Consider the following 14,135-nt stretch of genomic DNA (forward strand, 5'->3'; position numbering starts at 1 on the left):
CGTCCTTTCGACAAGGTTAAAACCTGATATTACACAATGAAACAATTTGTGTCCACTTGGGATCATTTAATACAATCTAAATTAATTAGCATGTGATTCATGCATAGTTAATATCTCAGCATGCTCTCCCATACAAGCCAGTGTCGGGATTCAAATCAATTAACAGACATCCTCAGAGAGCTGATTATAGTTCTATTCAAATACTAGAATGTCATGCTTTTATCAAAGAATTTACATGTATTACAAGGAAAATGTTTTCGTTTGAAGAGAAAAAGGTTAAATTTCAATATTTTTGAATCGGTATTTTGAAGATTTACGCGGCCATAGCAACTATTATAGCAACTATTTGCAGGGCTAATTCTCGTACTCGGAACTAAATGATGTTGGATAAAAGCAATGGCTTAATCTTTTCTGTTTCTCCGAGCAAAAATTCCAGTCAGTTTCCTATTGGAAAACAGTAATACGGGTTTAACACTCAATGGTTTTGTGAAAATTCTAAATGATACATAGAAGATATTCAAGTTTATTCATTAATATGGGTTTTACATTGACCGAATTGCATTGCTGTGGATGGAATTTAGAAATATATATTTTGTTCATACCATGAGTTGACAAGTAATATATTCATGATAACACCTTAAATCTTAAGGTTTTTTTTTTATGTAAACAATCATTAAAAAATCATTTGTTTACATTAAGAACAAGCAACAATATCAATAACATATTTTCATTACGTCCGAAGTTATTTTCGGAATAAATGTAAAAAACGTGATACCATAAGAGCATCAACCTGCAATTGCAGTTGTACGAGTTGGCCACAACTCACAGTTCTAGATGATTTCGATACATTGCTGCCGACAGAAATTCTGGTTTCTAATAAATCAATGTGAAGCGAAATAAGCTTTATAATTCGAACGTATAAATACCCATATTTGATCTGTAGAAAACTGTTGCTGTTGTGTCGGGAACTACTTGCAACAGAGTCATGGTTTTAGTAACATTTGGAACAATGGACCATCAACTACACGTAGTACCTAGTTTTTTGTCAAACATATCGTCAAGGTAAAAAAGCTGGATATATTTGCAATGGTGAATATATTTCTAAAAAAATTATAATATATTGCTGTAGTTGCAACAAAGCCGTATGGCTATTAGAAATTTGAAAAGCTTTTAATGATAGAAACTTGTGTGATCAATGGAAATTTAACTTTATATTGACCTCTGATTAAGAAATATCAAAGGAATTTAACATATGAAATGTTTTATATTTGCGATTATTTCAAATGACATTCAACATCGTTTCGGATTGCTAAACATTCTTTCCGTTATAGCTAAATATAGAGCAGTTTTAGAGTTTAAAGCATTGCTCACAAATGATTTCTGGAAAGGAAGATGCTCATAGTACCCCGATCGTCGGTGTACTGCCTAAACTTTACTACAGGACCTTGACGTTTTATTAAAAAAGTATCAATTATAGTATCTCTCAGCTAAGACACCCTTTGTATATAGTTGGTGTTTTCTGGTTTAGCGTCTTTTTCCACAATTTCTGAGTGATATAATTAACGGTGTGTACTTGTGACTACAGAGGCCTTATGTGTATAGAGTTAGATTTTAACTCATTTTATGTTTAAGGTGTCTCAGACACTAGAATTTTGATATTTGATGGATAAAATGTCAAGCAACTGTGGATATGCTTTCGGCACTTTTACTTTGATAAATTTCCATTGGTCAAGTTTGCCCGAATTCTCTTGCAAAATTTCTTTTAGGTATTAATGATGTCAGTGAAGACTTTATAATGATACAGTTCATTATTTACATTTTTACCTATGCATGCATAACACACAGCAATTGCCAAAGTTAAAGAAGTGTTTTTGTTTTGTTTAAATTAGGTTAAAATTGACACATGCAGAATTGTTGGTCATGCAACATTAAAGTAAGCATAGAAAGATTAGTTACGCTCTTTGTATATTGTCGGCAATATTTTGAGAATTTGTGATGGCCGGTCCGAAATTCACTTCGTATAAATTGTCCTATGAAGCATGTTTCTTTCACTGAGCCGCAGGCCCAGTGGGATGGATAAGATATTGAGCAGCATTTTTTTTAAATGGGTTGTATCATGTAACACCCTTATTCATTTTCAAATAAGGTAGCAATGATTGGGGGATTCGTGAGAGCCTGATCTTGGAACGAGATCAGGGTGAACTAAATGCCCTCATATGCCGTACTTGCATATAGGTATAGGTTTATTAGGAGTTAAGATAATACTGAATTATGATTAGATGTATTAGATATGATAAGATAAGAAGTTGGTATTGTTTTTTCTTAAACATGCTTAAATCTTAATACAACGTATTCCCTAGACAGGTCACAGTCCTTACATTTGCCAATCATAGTCTCTTCTTATATTTTATGTTTCCCCTCATAGTTTTAACATGGATAACTTCTCCTGCTGCCGAATACTGTTGGATATTCAACAGGGAGCAATCTATAAATGAAAGCTCTCTGACTAGGAAATATGAGTATATATATATATATATATATATATAATAAAGTTATTATCATACATATTCCATGAACATTAAAAGTAATTCATTTACAACAATATTTATTAAGCACTTGTTTTATTCAGTGAAGACACGTCAATTATGGGGTTAAAGGTCATACAAAATATATAAAATATTATCCATTTTCCTGTCACAAGGACAGCTGTATTGAAACAGATTAGATGTCTTGTTCAATGATATTTAGGGAAAACACGTCCTTTGGAAATAGACTGACCTTCCGAAATATAATAAATAATTTTGTTATAACCTTGTAATTTTCTAAAATGTGTTGTTTTTTTTAGCGTATTTTATAAAAACAGTAATGATTTTTGCCATTTTCTGAACACTAAACAGCATTTTTGTCATGGAAATCAAATTACAGTGACCAACAAAATATATTTTTGTATGAATATTTCTCATTCAAATATATCAGTGATGTTTCTGAGGCCCTATCAGGCAAATATTTAGCAGCTTAGAATCTTAGCGAGAAAATCCACATAAAACATATTTGCATTTTCCTTTGTATCAATCCTATATGAAATTGCGGTTTCCCTTGATGGTGATCGGGCCGAACATTCTGTTTTCTCACTTATCGGACAGAAAAATCTCTATTTTTAGCAATGCTGGAAAATCTTATCTCACATGGGTTATCCCACACTCCTATGACGTACTACTTCATGCACTGAATATACATATTATTTAGGTAAAATAAGTAAAAATCAGGTACCTTAATCTTTTCTCTCCGTTCCTTATAGTGTATTTCTCGATTCAAAATTCATTACTTTATGATAAGAACGTACCGTTACGCTACAAACGATAAAACTAAAGTGGAACTTTGTTATTGTGCGTCACTGAAATGTCACGACGTCACTTCTGCTTACGGACGTCAATTTCCCGCGTTTTAAATAGTTTCATATTTTCATGTTTGTTTTTATTGTTTCTGTTGTGGTAAGTGAGAAATAGAATCCATCATTGGTGTTCGGTTAACAGCCTCGTTTAAGACTTGAGCGGTGCGCCCTCGGGTTGGGATTTTCTGATCTTAACCGAAGACCAATGACAGATTCTCTATGTCTGTTGAAGAATGTTTTTTCCGTTTATAGTTAATGTATACGTGTATATGTCAAAGTAAACATTACGGTATAACCTTCGGGCTTGTGAATATTTTCTACTCAAACACCGTTTCATTATTGTTGTTGTTTTCTACCTATGATTCCTATGATAAATACTTTTCAAAACGACATTCGATTAAAATAAAATTGCATATGCCTACTATTAAAATTTATACAAGACTGATTTCCTATTAGTTACAATGCTCATACTTTCTCTTAAAAATGTAAATACTTTAAAAAAAAAATTCTAAGTTTCCTTACTAGTATTCCTGATCACTGTCACGTCTTCATGTTTCGCAGACGTCATCAGAATGCGCAGACGTCATGACGCAACGCGAGCTTTATGTTTAATAGTGAAATAATATATGCAATTAAAAGAAACTTTGTAAGCCCGGACCCAGAAATTTTTATTAGGGATACAAGTTAACGTAAAAGGTGAGCTAGTCGAGGCGCGCAGCGACAAATGGAGACACGTACGGAAAGAGTTTCCCCTTCTGCAACGGGATTTAGATGGGTATTCATCTGGATAATTTCAAATATAGCACGTAAATGGTGGCCTCAGTGAATTTATGCCTAGTTTCGAAGGACCAAAATATCACTAAAATCAACAAGATTTTGCATCATCATGCTGTTCCATTAGCACAACTGGAAAAAAATATTACGTGTATCTAAGTAAGATACATTTTGAAAAATTTGCCTTTTTTCCTAATTTTCGTAACAACAGCTAAAAAGCCACGCTCACTGAAAACACAAGAAAGAATAACGCATACATCAACGTACTTGAATGGGTTTACCCGTTTTACTGCCGTGCCTGATTCCATATTAGTTCAACAAAATCGCACTATGTCGGCAGTCATTGAACTTTTAAGAGGTAAAAATATATCCATATTTTAAATTTTAAATTTGTACCATTTTGTAAATTTGAAAATGCTATTTGTATGTGCACGGTATACATCATTTAGTTTAAAAGTACACCAAAGATATGTCGACTATGTACAATAAAGCTTTACCTATTGCTTTTGTAATTTAGTGTTACGACTTAAATAGAAAAAGTGGAACCTCCACAAAGGTCGCTCAACACGACAAGAAATGAAACTGTTGCAGGCCCGATTTGATTGAGCCAGAGGAAATGGATGCTACCGTCCACGCACTCTAACCCCGAGTTGAGCAGAACTCAACATTTACACTTGCTACAAGTACAAAACAATTTAAAAACATCCGCAGATGTGTTCAGACGGCGGTGCACACGGAACCTTCAATGATGCACTAGAGTGTAATTTCATGAAAAGCGGCATAAGGTCCCAAGTTAAAATAATGGGCTTACCCTAAACGAGAAAATGATGGGCAGAACTAAACAAACTGGAATTTAGAAAGGAGATCTGAGGTTGTGGAGCCTGCCAAAGATTAGAAAGCAGGCAACATATCCAAGGAGTGATTAAACAATACCCAAAGCTATGAAAGCGGGATTATTGGAACCGCCCAGGCCGAAATGTTCAAGCTGAGAATATAAACAGTAACAATAACACGGCATAAAAGTCGTGATGAACGATCTAAAAAAATCGAAATATTACAAAATTTCACAAAGAAGTAAGGCCACACCAAATTGATTACCTGTTCGTCGGATTTCCCGCACCAATTTGACGGAAAATGAAAAAAGAATATTTTAATTATTTTTTGACCGCCCGCACCTGGCGTATTTTTTGCGCTGGGTCGAAATCAGTAGGAACGAAAAAAAAGGTGGAAATTCCGAAGTATAAACGCACCTAGCTTATAATTTAGGCCAGCATTTTTTAATTTTCTATTTTACGGGAGCGCAGACCCTATTTTTTGACAAAACAAAATAAAAATAAAAGTCATTTTCAGTACTTTTATTTTCATTTTACCCGCCGACCGTCCACATTTGCTACTGTCAATACAAGTTTAACTGTATGGTAGTGGTTTTGTTTCATCAAAGTAAGCAGACGCATGAAAAATGGCAGCCTGCATGAATGAAATTGTGTAAAATTAAATTAGAAAAAATATACTAGTTAACAGACAATAATCTTTGGATTAAGTTGGTAGTGATAACAAGTATTGTAAATGAATTGGAGCCGAGTAGAAATTACAGCAGGTAAAGCTCAACATTGGGAATAATCAAGTATTACTACGAAAAATGACGTTCACTAACAACGCTGTCCAGATGTTGAAAAATCTGGCGTATCACATGTACGAGATTTGTTGTCTGTATATTATAATTGGACAACGATCAAATTCATGCGGGACTGTCAGAAAAATACAACAATTAATAAAAAGGAAAGACACCAAAGAAATGGCGAAATGGAAGAGCAAAACCAGCTTGTAAAAACATTTTTTCTTTGAAGTATTGAGAGTCTTTTCCTTTGACGTATTGGGGGTCAGAGAAGAAAAAAATAAGTAATATCACAATTGTTAGTAATTTTGTTTAAAACAAACTGCATTTTCAATGTATAATGATTGATGTCCCCTGCAAATGCAAACATCAGCTGAACATGTGATAAAAAATTCAAACTAGTCCAAATAATTTGACGGTCACATTAATGATTGTTTTATATTTCTGTCGGGCAACCTAACCGAGTGGAGATATTGCGCATATGAAAAGCTAAACTCAATATTCCGAGGATCAAGTCAAATTAGTTTGAATAAGGTTCTAACTTAAAAGATAATAATCAAACATGAAACTTTTCGCAATATTCTCATGTCCACTTAACATGCTAAAGTATACTAATAAAGAAGACCCATTGAAAGTATGTATGGGATAAACATTCAGCCATTAATTGCCACATGTGTCTTTTGCACTGAGGAACACAATAAAATATCCAGTAATAAATGTATTTTCGGAATCCTAACTTACTACGTCCAAGTCCCATTTCAGTGACGAGTCTTTTCTCCGAAACTGCTGTTTGAACATCAGCCGATAAGGTTATTTTGTACACATTTTTGCTGAACCAGAATTAAGATTGTTTCGGCTTGTCATACAATATAGATGAAAATACACTTATTTGGTGTTAAACATGACACAAGCGATAATTACTTTTTTTTTTATTTCATCGCTCTTCGCTCGCATTAATAAATGATGATTTGAAAAAAAAAATATTTTAATTTTTTTTTCGCTCGCTCGCCCCAAATATTTTTGAAAAAAATCCGAAGAACAAGACATCAATTTGGTGTGGCCTAACGGACAGATCTTATAATGTATCCGTGCTGGCGTTACTGCAAGATTTGTATTGAAACAAGTGGATATGTTTTACCATTTATCCTTCATTTCAGTACTTGTAAATGAATTCATTTTACAAAAAACTCAACCTTTTTTCAAAATCAACTAACTTTTGTACAACCACAGAAGTGTTGGCTTAATACCTGTGATATTAGAAATATTATTCAGTTTTGATGTATGAATGGCATAGCCTAAAACAACTCTTTTCCTTCATTCATTGTTGTCTATGCTGAAAAATAAAATAAACATTCTGGCACTTTTGAACGCTCTACACAAACTGTCTCGAAAACGTATTAATTATGAAATCATGATCATTGATTCTTAAATTTGCATCCTTTCAACGAAATAATTGTGTCCTCTATTTCAAAATTACATTTAATTCAATGGTAATTAAGTCATTTAAGAAGCTTTCAAACGAATCAAAATCAATAAACACTTTTTTTCAGTGAAAAGAAAAGTCTTGACATTCTGAAAGATAAACAGATAACATCATATATCTGGAGTGCAGTATTTGCTTGATTTATTTTGTGTGGTTTAACGGCGCACCGGCACAATAATAGGTCATACGGCGACTTTCCAGCTTTGATAGTAGGTGAAGACCCTAGGTACCCCTCCGTGCATTATTTCATCACGAGCGGAAACCTGGGTAGAACCATCGACCTTCCGTAAGCCAGCTGGATGGCTTCCTCGCATGAAGAATTCAACGCCCCGAGTGAGGCTCGAACCCACATCATTGAGGGTAAAGTGATTTGAAGTCAGCGACCTTAACCACTCGGCCACGGAGGCCCTTAGTATTTGCTTGAAGTTGATAAATTACTATTTAACTACGCTGACTGGCATTTCACTAGGAAGTTGTTCTTTCTATCATACTTTTTCCATTTTAGATAGAGTTCATTAAAGTCAGATCTGCAGTAGTCATATTTGAAGAAATGAACCATTCTGCATATAGTTTGTGTAAACTTGAAATTTATATGCTTATTGTATATAAATAGTACACATGCATAGCTACTTACAGTAAATATGTTTATTGAAACTTTTTAACAATTGCCATTAAATTTTGAAATCAGCTCTTTAAACACAGTTAATTCATATATTTAGTAAATTTAGTCTGTTGAGTTTTTTTCTACATTTTACTCTAAAGATAAAATGCTTTAAAGTAAGATCGCCATTAGATATCTTTAACATGCTGTTTTCTAGTAACGGTAAATTACTTCCGACCACGCATAGGATGTAAGCATTTTTCAAGCGTATGAGAACATTAAGTATCAATCAGGTTATTATGTTAGGATCTTTGACCAATTTAGAGGAAGGCAATAATTTGATGTCTTGACATATGCACGTGGTAATTACGATTTATGAGCGTCATCTAAAAGGAAGCCATTTTGACTCAATGTAATGATGAATAGATATTTTGACGTGGTAACTCATATAACTGAAAGATGTGTTTTGAGCACTTTACAAGTACCAAAAAAATATATAGATCTATATCAAGATGACTTATTATTTACAGGGTAGCCATGTTATATTAAGATCGTGCGTACCGACTGCGTCACAGAATCTTATGGAGACTTATTGTATAAATGAAGTATATACAGGTGTTGGCTGTGCTGCAAAAGAAAATCGGGGATTGCATAGGTTGTTAAAAACATACAGGGACACACTCAGACAAGTAGTAAAATACACTTTCTCGATGGTTTTCACCTACGGAATATAACATATGAGCCGTGCCATGAGAAAACCAACATAGTGGCTTTGCGACCAGCATGGATCCAGACCAGCCTGCGCATCCGCGCAGTCTGGTCAGGATCCATGCTGTTCGCTATCAAAGCCTATTGGAATTAGAGAAACTGTTAGCGAACAGCATGGATCCTGACCAGACTGCGCGGATGCGCAGGCTGGTCTGGATCCATGCTGGTCGCAAACCCACTATGTTGGTTTTCTCATGGCGCGGCTCATATATAGTTAGTAGACCAGTGTGCACTGATACAGAGATAATAATGACTAGACGTGATTTGTACGACTCAATTTGCAACGTCATTTATTACATACTCATTTAAACAAGCGCTATGTTACAATAAAACCTTAATGGTTAATCTTCACAAAAGATATGTTTCAACGAATTATGTTATTGTGTTGGGCTGAACGTCACACCAAAACGATTATACGTCACATGGGCAGTATTTCAGGTTCGAGTCGACACCTGGGTAGAATCAAGGACCCTCTCTGAGCCACATAGATGGTTTCACGAAATGAAAAATATTTACACGCTCAGCGAGGTTTTGAATGCACAGGGGTGAAGGGCAACTGATTCTGTGTTTGCGACCTTAACTACTCGAACACGGAGGCCCTCTACTCTGAGAGGGTTTAATATTTACAAGACAAAAAGCGTGAAGGAGCCTTTCTGAAGCAAAATTATTTGCAAAGTACTAAAATAAGACGTTGTAAATTATCACATTAATTTTCATTAATGAAGGACTATATATAGATATGGATATTGCCGTAAGTGATCATCCAAAGCACAAAGTCGATAGCGAAACATACACCAACTGGTGACAACTTGAACAAATTTATTGATTGAAAATAAAAGTAGATACAAAGTAGCTTATACCAGTTTCATTTCAGTTTATGGAATAAATTCGGATTCATTTACTTTAGTTGATATGAAGTTTTGCTCCCAGTTCAAGTCCTGTATTACCATGCTCGATTATTTGATTTCAATAAAATGTCGTCTGCATCCGATACAAATGTCATTTCTACTAGGTAAAGCCTATCCATTACAACGCTAAGATGTATAACTTATGTGTCAGTCTTTAAATATCTTCTTTATATAAATTGCTTACACGACTAAATCAACTTGGTTTCTTATGAAAAGTCATTTAGCCATCAAACAGTCATAATTAAAGAAATGTTCTTCGACCTTAAATTGTGTGACACTAACACATAATATGGGTAACCGCTAATTGTGACACCTTTTTCTTCTGAAGAAATATTATCATTTTGATAAGCAATACATATACTTTAAAAAAATTATGATTTAGTAAAGCTTATAGACAGGTTATAAAAATATTGTACATGTTTGAGAGGATCAATCACGAAGTCTCACCAAACTATCCATTAATGTAGCAATATCAAAAACGTACGAAAATCTGAGGATGACCCATTCATATTCGTCTTCTGTATATTTTGGATTTCCAATATTGCTATTTTTATTTTCGCAAATCTATTTTTATTCTAACCAATCAGACGACCTGTTCAAGAGTAAGAAAAATGTGCAGTCAGTCCAGGGCTTGCAGAATGTTGTAAGTAAGCCTTTTGATTGGCTAACGGAAGGGTCGTTGGAACGAGGCTATCAATAGCTTGTCTTCAGATCCTAAGCGTAGCGTAATAGGAGATGTACTTAAGCCAGATTGACTTACGTCTAAGACTTCTTATTTTGTTTCACAAACGTTTATCGTAAGAAAGATTTAAGATCTCTTGCCGAAATACCTTCTGGAATTGTTGTCGAATTAAGAATGCACATCTTCGTATTGCAAAATATTAAAACAAAGCATAATGAACGATAATAACACCCTCTTCTTTACGTGCTGATGTGCTGACAAACATGTATACTGTCGCAGAATAAAACAAGAGCTCCACAATGCGGGGCAATATACGCCTGAAGGTCTAAAAATGTGCAGCCTACTTACATGCCAAGTTCGCCGTCAGTACCTTGAATGGTTCTTAAGTTATATGCTCTGGACACAAAAATATGATAGACAGATTTGATCTTGCTATAGCACTGACCTTTGACCTAAGGCAAAAAATACAGAAGTAAGTTTTAGAGGGGATGAGAGTGATGTGGACTGTTGCATACCTCAAATCATCTCCTCACAGCCCACCTATATTCCAAGTTTGAAGTCAATACCTTGAATGGTTATCAAGTTGTGCCCTGTACACAAAATAAAACGGACAAATTTGACCTTGCTGGGACATTGACCTTTGACCTACAGACATGGTTTACATACTTTGCATATTGCCTCATTGTTACCTATCTATATGTCAATATTGAAGTCAATACCTTGAATGCTCAGGACACGAAATACGAAGGACAAATTTGACCTTTGAGCTCTATTTGATACCTTGATCTGTAACCTACCGTCCTGGTTTATGCATTCTGCAAATTGTCTCATCACTACCTACCTATATGCCAGGTTTAAAGTTAATACCTTGAATGGTTATAAGTTATGCTCCGGACACAAAATATGACGGACGAACACGAACGTAAAGACGGACAAATGGATAGACGGACAGACGCATGCGTCATCACATTAATATGTTTTTTCCAAAACAGACGTATAAAGTTTGTACCTTTGCGCTTTTATCTTTTACACAATGATAAAACCTGATATTAGATATTCAGACATTTGGTATCCACTTGAGATTTATAGTTTTATACCATATGATGTAATTAGCAGCTAATTCATGCACAGCTAATATCTCAGAATATTCTTCTTTGTAACCTGGCGTTCAGAATTCTATTCAGTTAATAAACGCCCTCAGCGAGCCAATCATAACTCTATTCAAACAGTATAATATAATACACGTGCTTTCTATATCAATTTGTTTAATGAGAGGTGTTATGTAATATGTACGTTTGCATGTATAAACTTAATATCTGTTACATGCTAAATAGTTAAACTTACATCTCAAATACTGGTATACTAACAGTAACTGCATATTGTGCATACCAAATTTTATGTACATGTCATTATTCTATCGTTTTTCCTTATTATTTAAAGGAGGTTAAATGTCTAAGTCCGCGTGTCTATTTTTGTCATTTTGCTTTCGGACAAAAGTGACAGTGTGTGGATTTTGTTTAGATTGCAATCGACTTGTACATTTTATACTTTTCCTTTTACATTCTATACCTGTCCTTTTAAGCTCAATAGATCGGATCTTGTTGTTTCGGATTTTTGGTTCAAGATTCGTACATAAATTGGGCTTACTCTTATAACGCCTAAAATAACATTACAAAAGAAAATGAAGATGTTTCAGTAGAATATAGAGATCACACAATTATTTAAATAATACATATTTAATTTTATACATGCATGTGAAATGTTAATTGTATGGTACAATAAATGTAACTTTTGTGTTGTGTATAATCGACTTGAAATTATGTGGTAATTGGATATGTACTTATATGTACTTGTTTTGTGATGATATTATTTGAAGATTTGTCGCCATATTTGTCTATATTTGTCTATATTGTTGTTTATGCCACATGGGTCTAAGACCTTCTGGATGAAAATGAAATAAACTAAAACTAAACTAAAACTATATAAATGTTGCAATACGGCAAACATACAAACATACGAATATGCACGAGTTAAAAACCATTTTGGTTTTATTTTTGTTCTAATGTTTAAAGGGAAACGTGAAGTAGTTTTTTAAAAGGATTTTCCCATTTAAAACAAACATAATGCAGAACTTGTTCTCAAACTCTGGAAAGTGTGTGATATTACGAGAAAGGAGACTATACTATAAGTACATATAAACTGCGATTTTATCTTTTTTGTCTCAGCTAAATTTCCTTTAATTAAGTGAGTGTATGAATCAAAACGTAAAAAACTCATTTATGTAATAATTTATATAGATTTAAAATATTAAATGTAACCATATCAATATAGCAATAAAAGTAAATAGAATAGCTGATGTTCATATTTTATGATAGATACCTGTCTGTTGTTAAAACAATGATATATTATCGGCAGCGAGTAATTCAAACAGTTTATCTTAAGATGAAAAGAATGAGTCAAATGTTTATGACCTTTTCGGCAACTGGACGGAAAAACAATTTCCCTGGGAATAAATCTTTACCTTGGTGCTGTAAATGGATTTTGCATCATAATGTTTATTAAACGAAGCATTGTCTGTTTATTTTCAAGTACACAGATATTTCAAATTAAATTGTGGTAAAAACAGCTATTTCTTTGTTAAACTATTAGCATCCTCGTATCCATTAATATCAACATTACTTTGAATCAAACAAAATATAATTTAGGCTTATGAAAATTATGCTTGAAGCCTGATAAGAATTTTATTATTAAAACTATTTTATTTTTTTCTAAATTATGCATGACGTGTAAGTGTTAAATAAATGAAGTGAATCAGAAAAGATTATAAACTTGTCCTCACTGTATTTTTATATTAAATTTAGTGCTAAGCCATTTGGTTTTGCTTCGACTAAAAACACTGTTGCATTGTTTGGAAAAAATGCCCAGCAGTTTCAATCAAGACGCCAGTGATACGGTACAATCGCCAGAGTGGGGGGGCGGGGGGGGGGGGGGGATGTGCATTGAATTTACTGTGATTCTTTTTTTGGCTGCAGTATATTATGTATGCCAATCGAATATTCCAAAGCAGCAAATAAACAATTCATATAGTAAGCATTAAGTTTCAAAATATCTTTATAAATGCGTATGACTCTGTATGCATACTATGTGCTGTTGCACTTTACGAATAATTCTTGGATGAGCAGACAGTACCAAAATCGGAAAAGGCTAGTCTAGTTTATTCCAAATGAATTTCTGCCAAGCCAGTTGTAAGAGCAATACAATATATTTTTTACATATTGTTAGACCAATTGGGTTATATTAAGTCTGTAGAAAGATTTTGTTCTACCATATCTCTATTCCTATTTTTACAATCTTTGGCAGCAAAGCTAAGTGGATAATAACATTTAAAATTTAAGACTATAACCTACATTCTGAGAAGTACATGTATTCTTACAAGTACATAAAAATCATGTTAATTCGGTCTTATACAGCCTGCACGAGACGTACATGTATGCAAGGAAGGTTTTGTTTTCATACAGATGTCATCCTTATGTATGATAATGTTGAAAAATGAAAATATTCAATGGCGGGCTTTGTCTTTATGGCGGAGTTTAATGCATTTGTCTTACTTTAATAAAATGCATAAGAATGTATTTAAAGATTGTCCTCTAAAAAGACTGTAACTAAACCTTAACTCTTCAATAGAATTACGACCTTCGTCAATATTAATACCTATTACACTTCATGTTCTGTTGCTGCGTACTCGTATATAATAATAGAATTATAGACTTTTATTACTTTTATTTTTACGACGTAAAATACTATACTGTTATGTAAATCAAACCGATTTCTTTATGCTTAATTGTGTCATTCATATGACATATTATATATGCCCTTGCAGCCACAGAGGTAGCAAGTTAGGAAAGAATCTTTC

This window comes from Mercenaria mercenaria, chromosome 8 (assembly GCF_021730395.1).
Source record: "Mercenaria mercenaria strain notata chromosome 8, MADL_Memer_1, whole genome shotgun sequence".
NCBI lineage: Eukaryota > Metazoa > Mollusca > Bivalvia > Venerida > Veneridae > Mercenaria > Mercenaria mercenaria.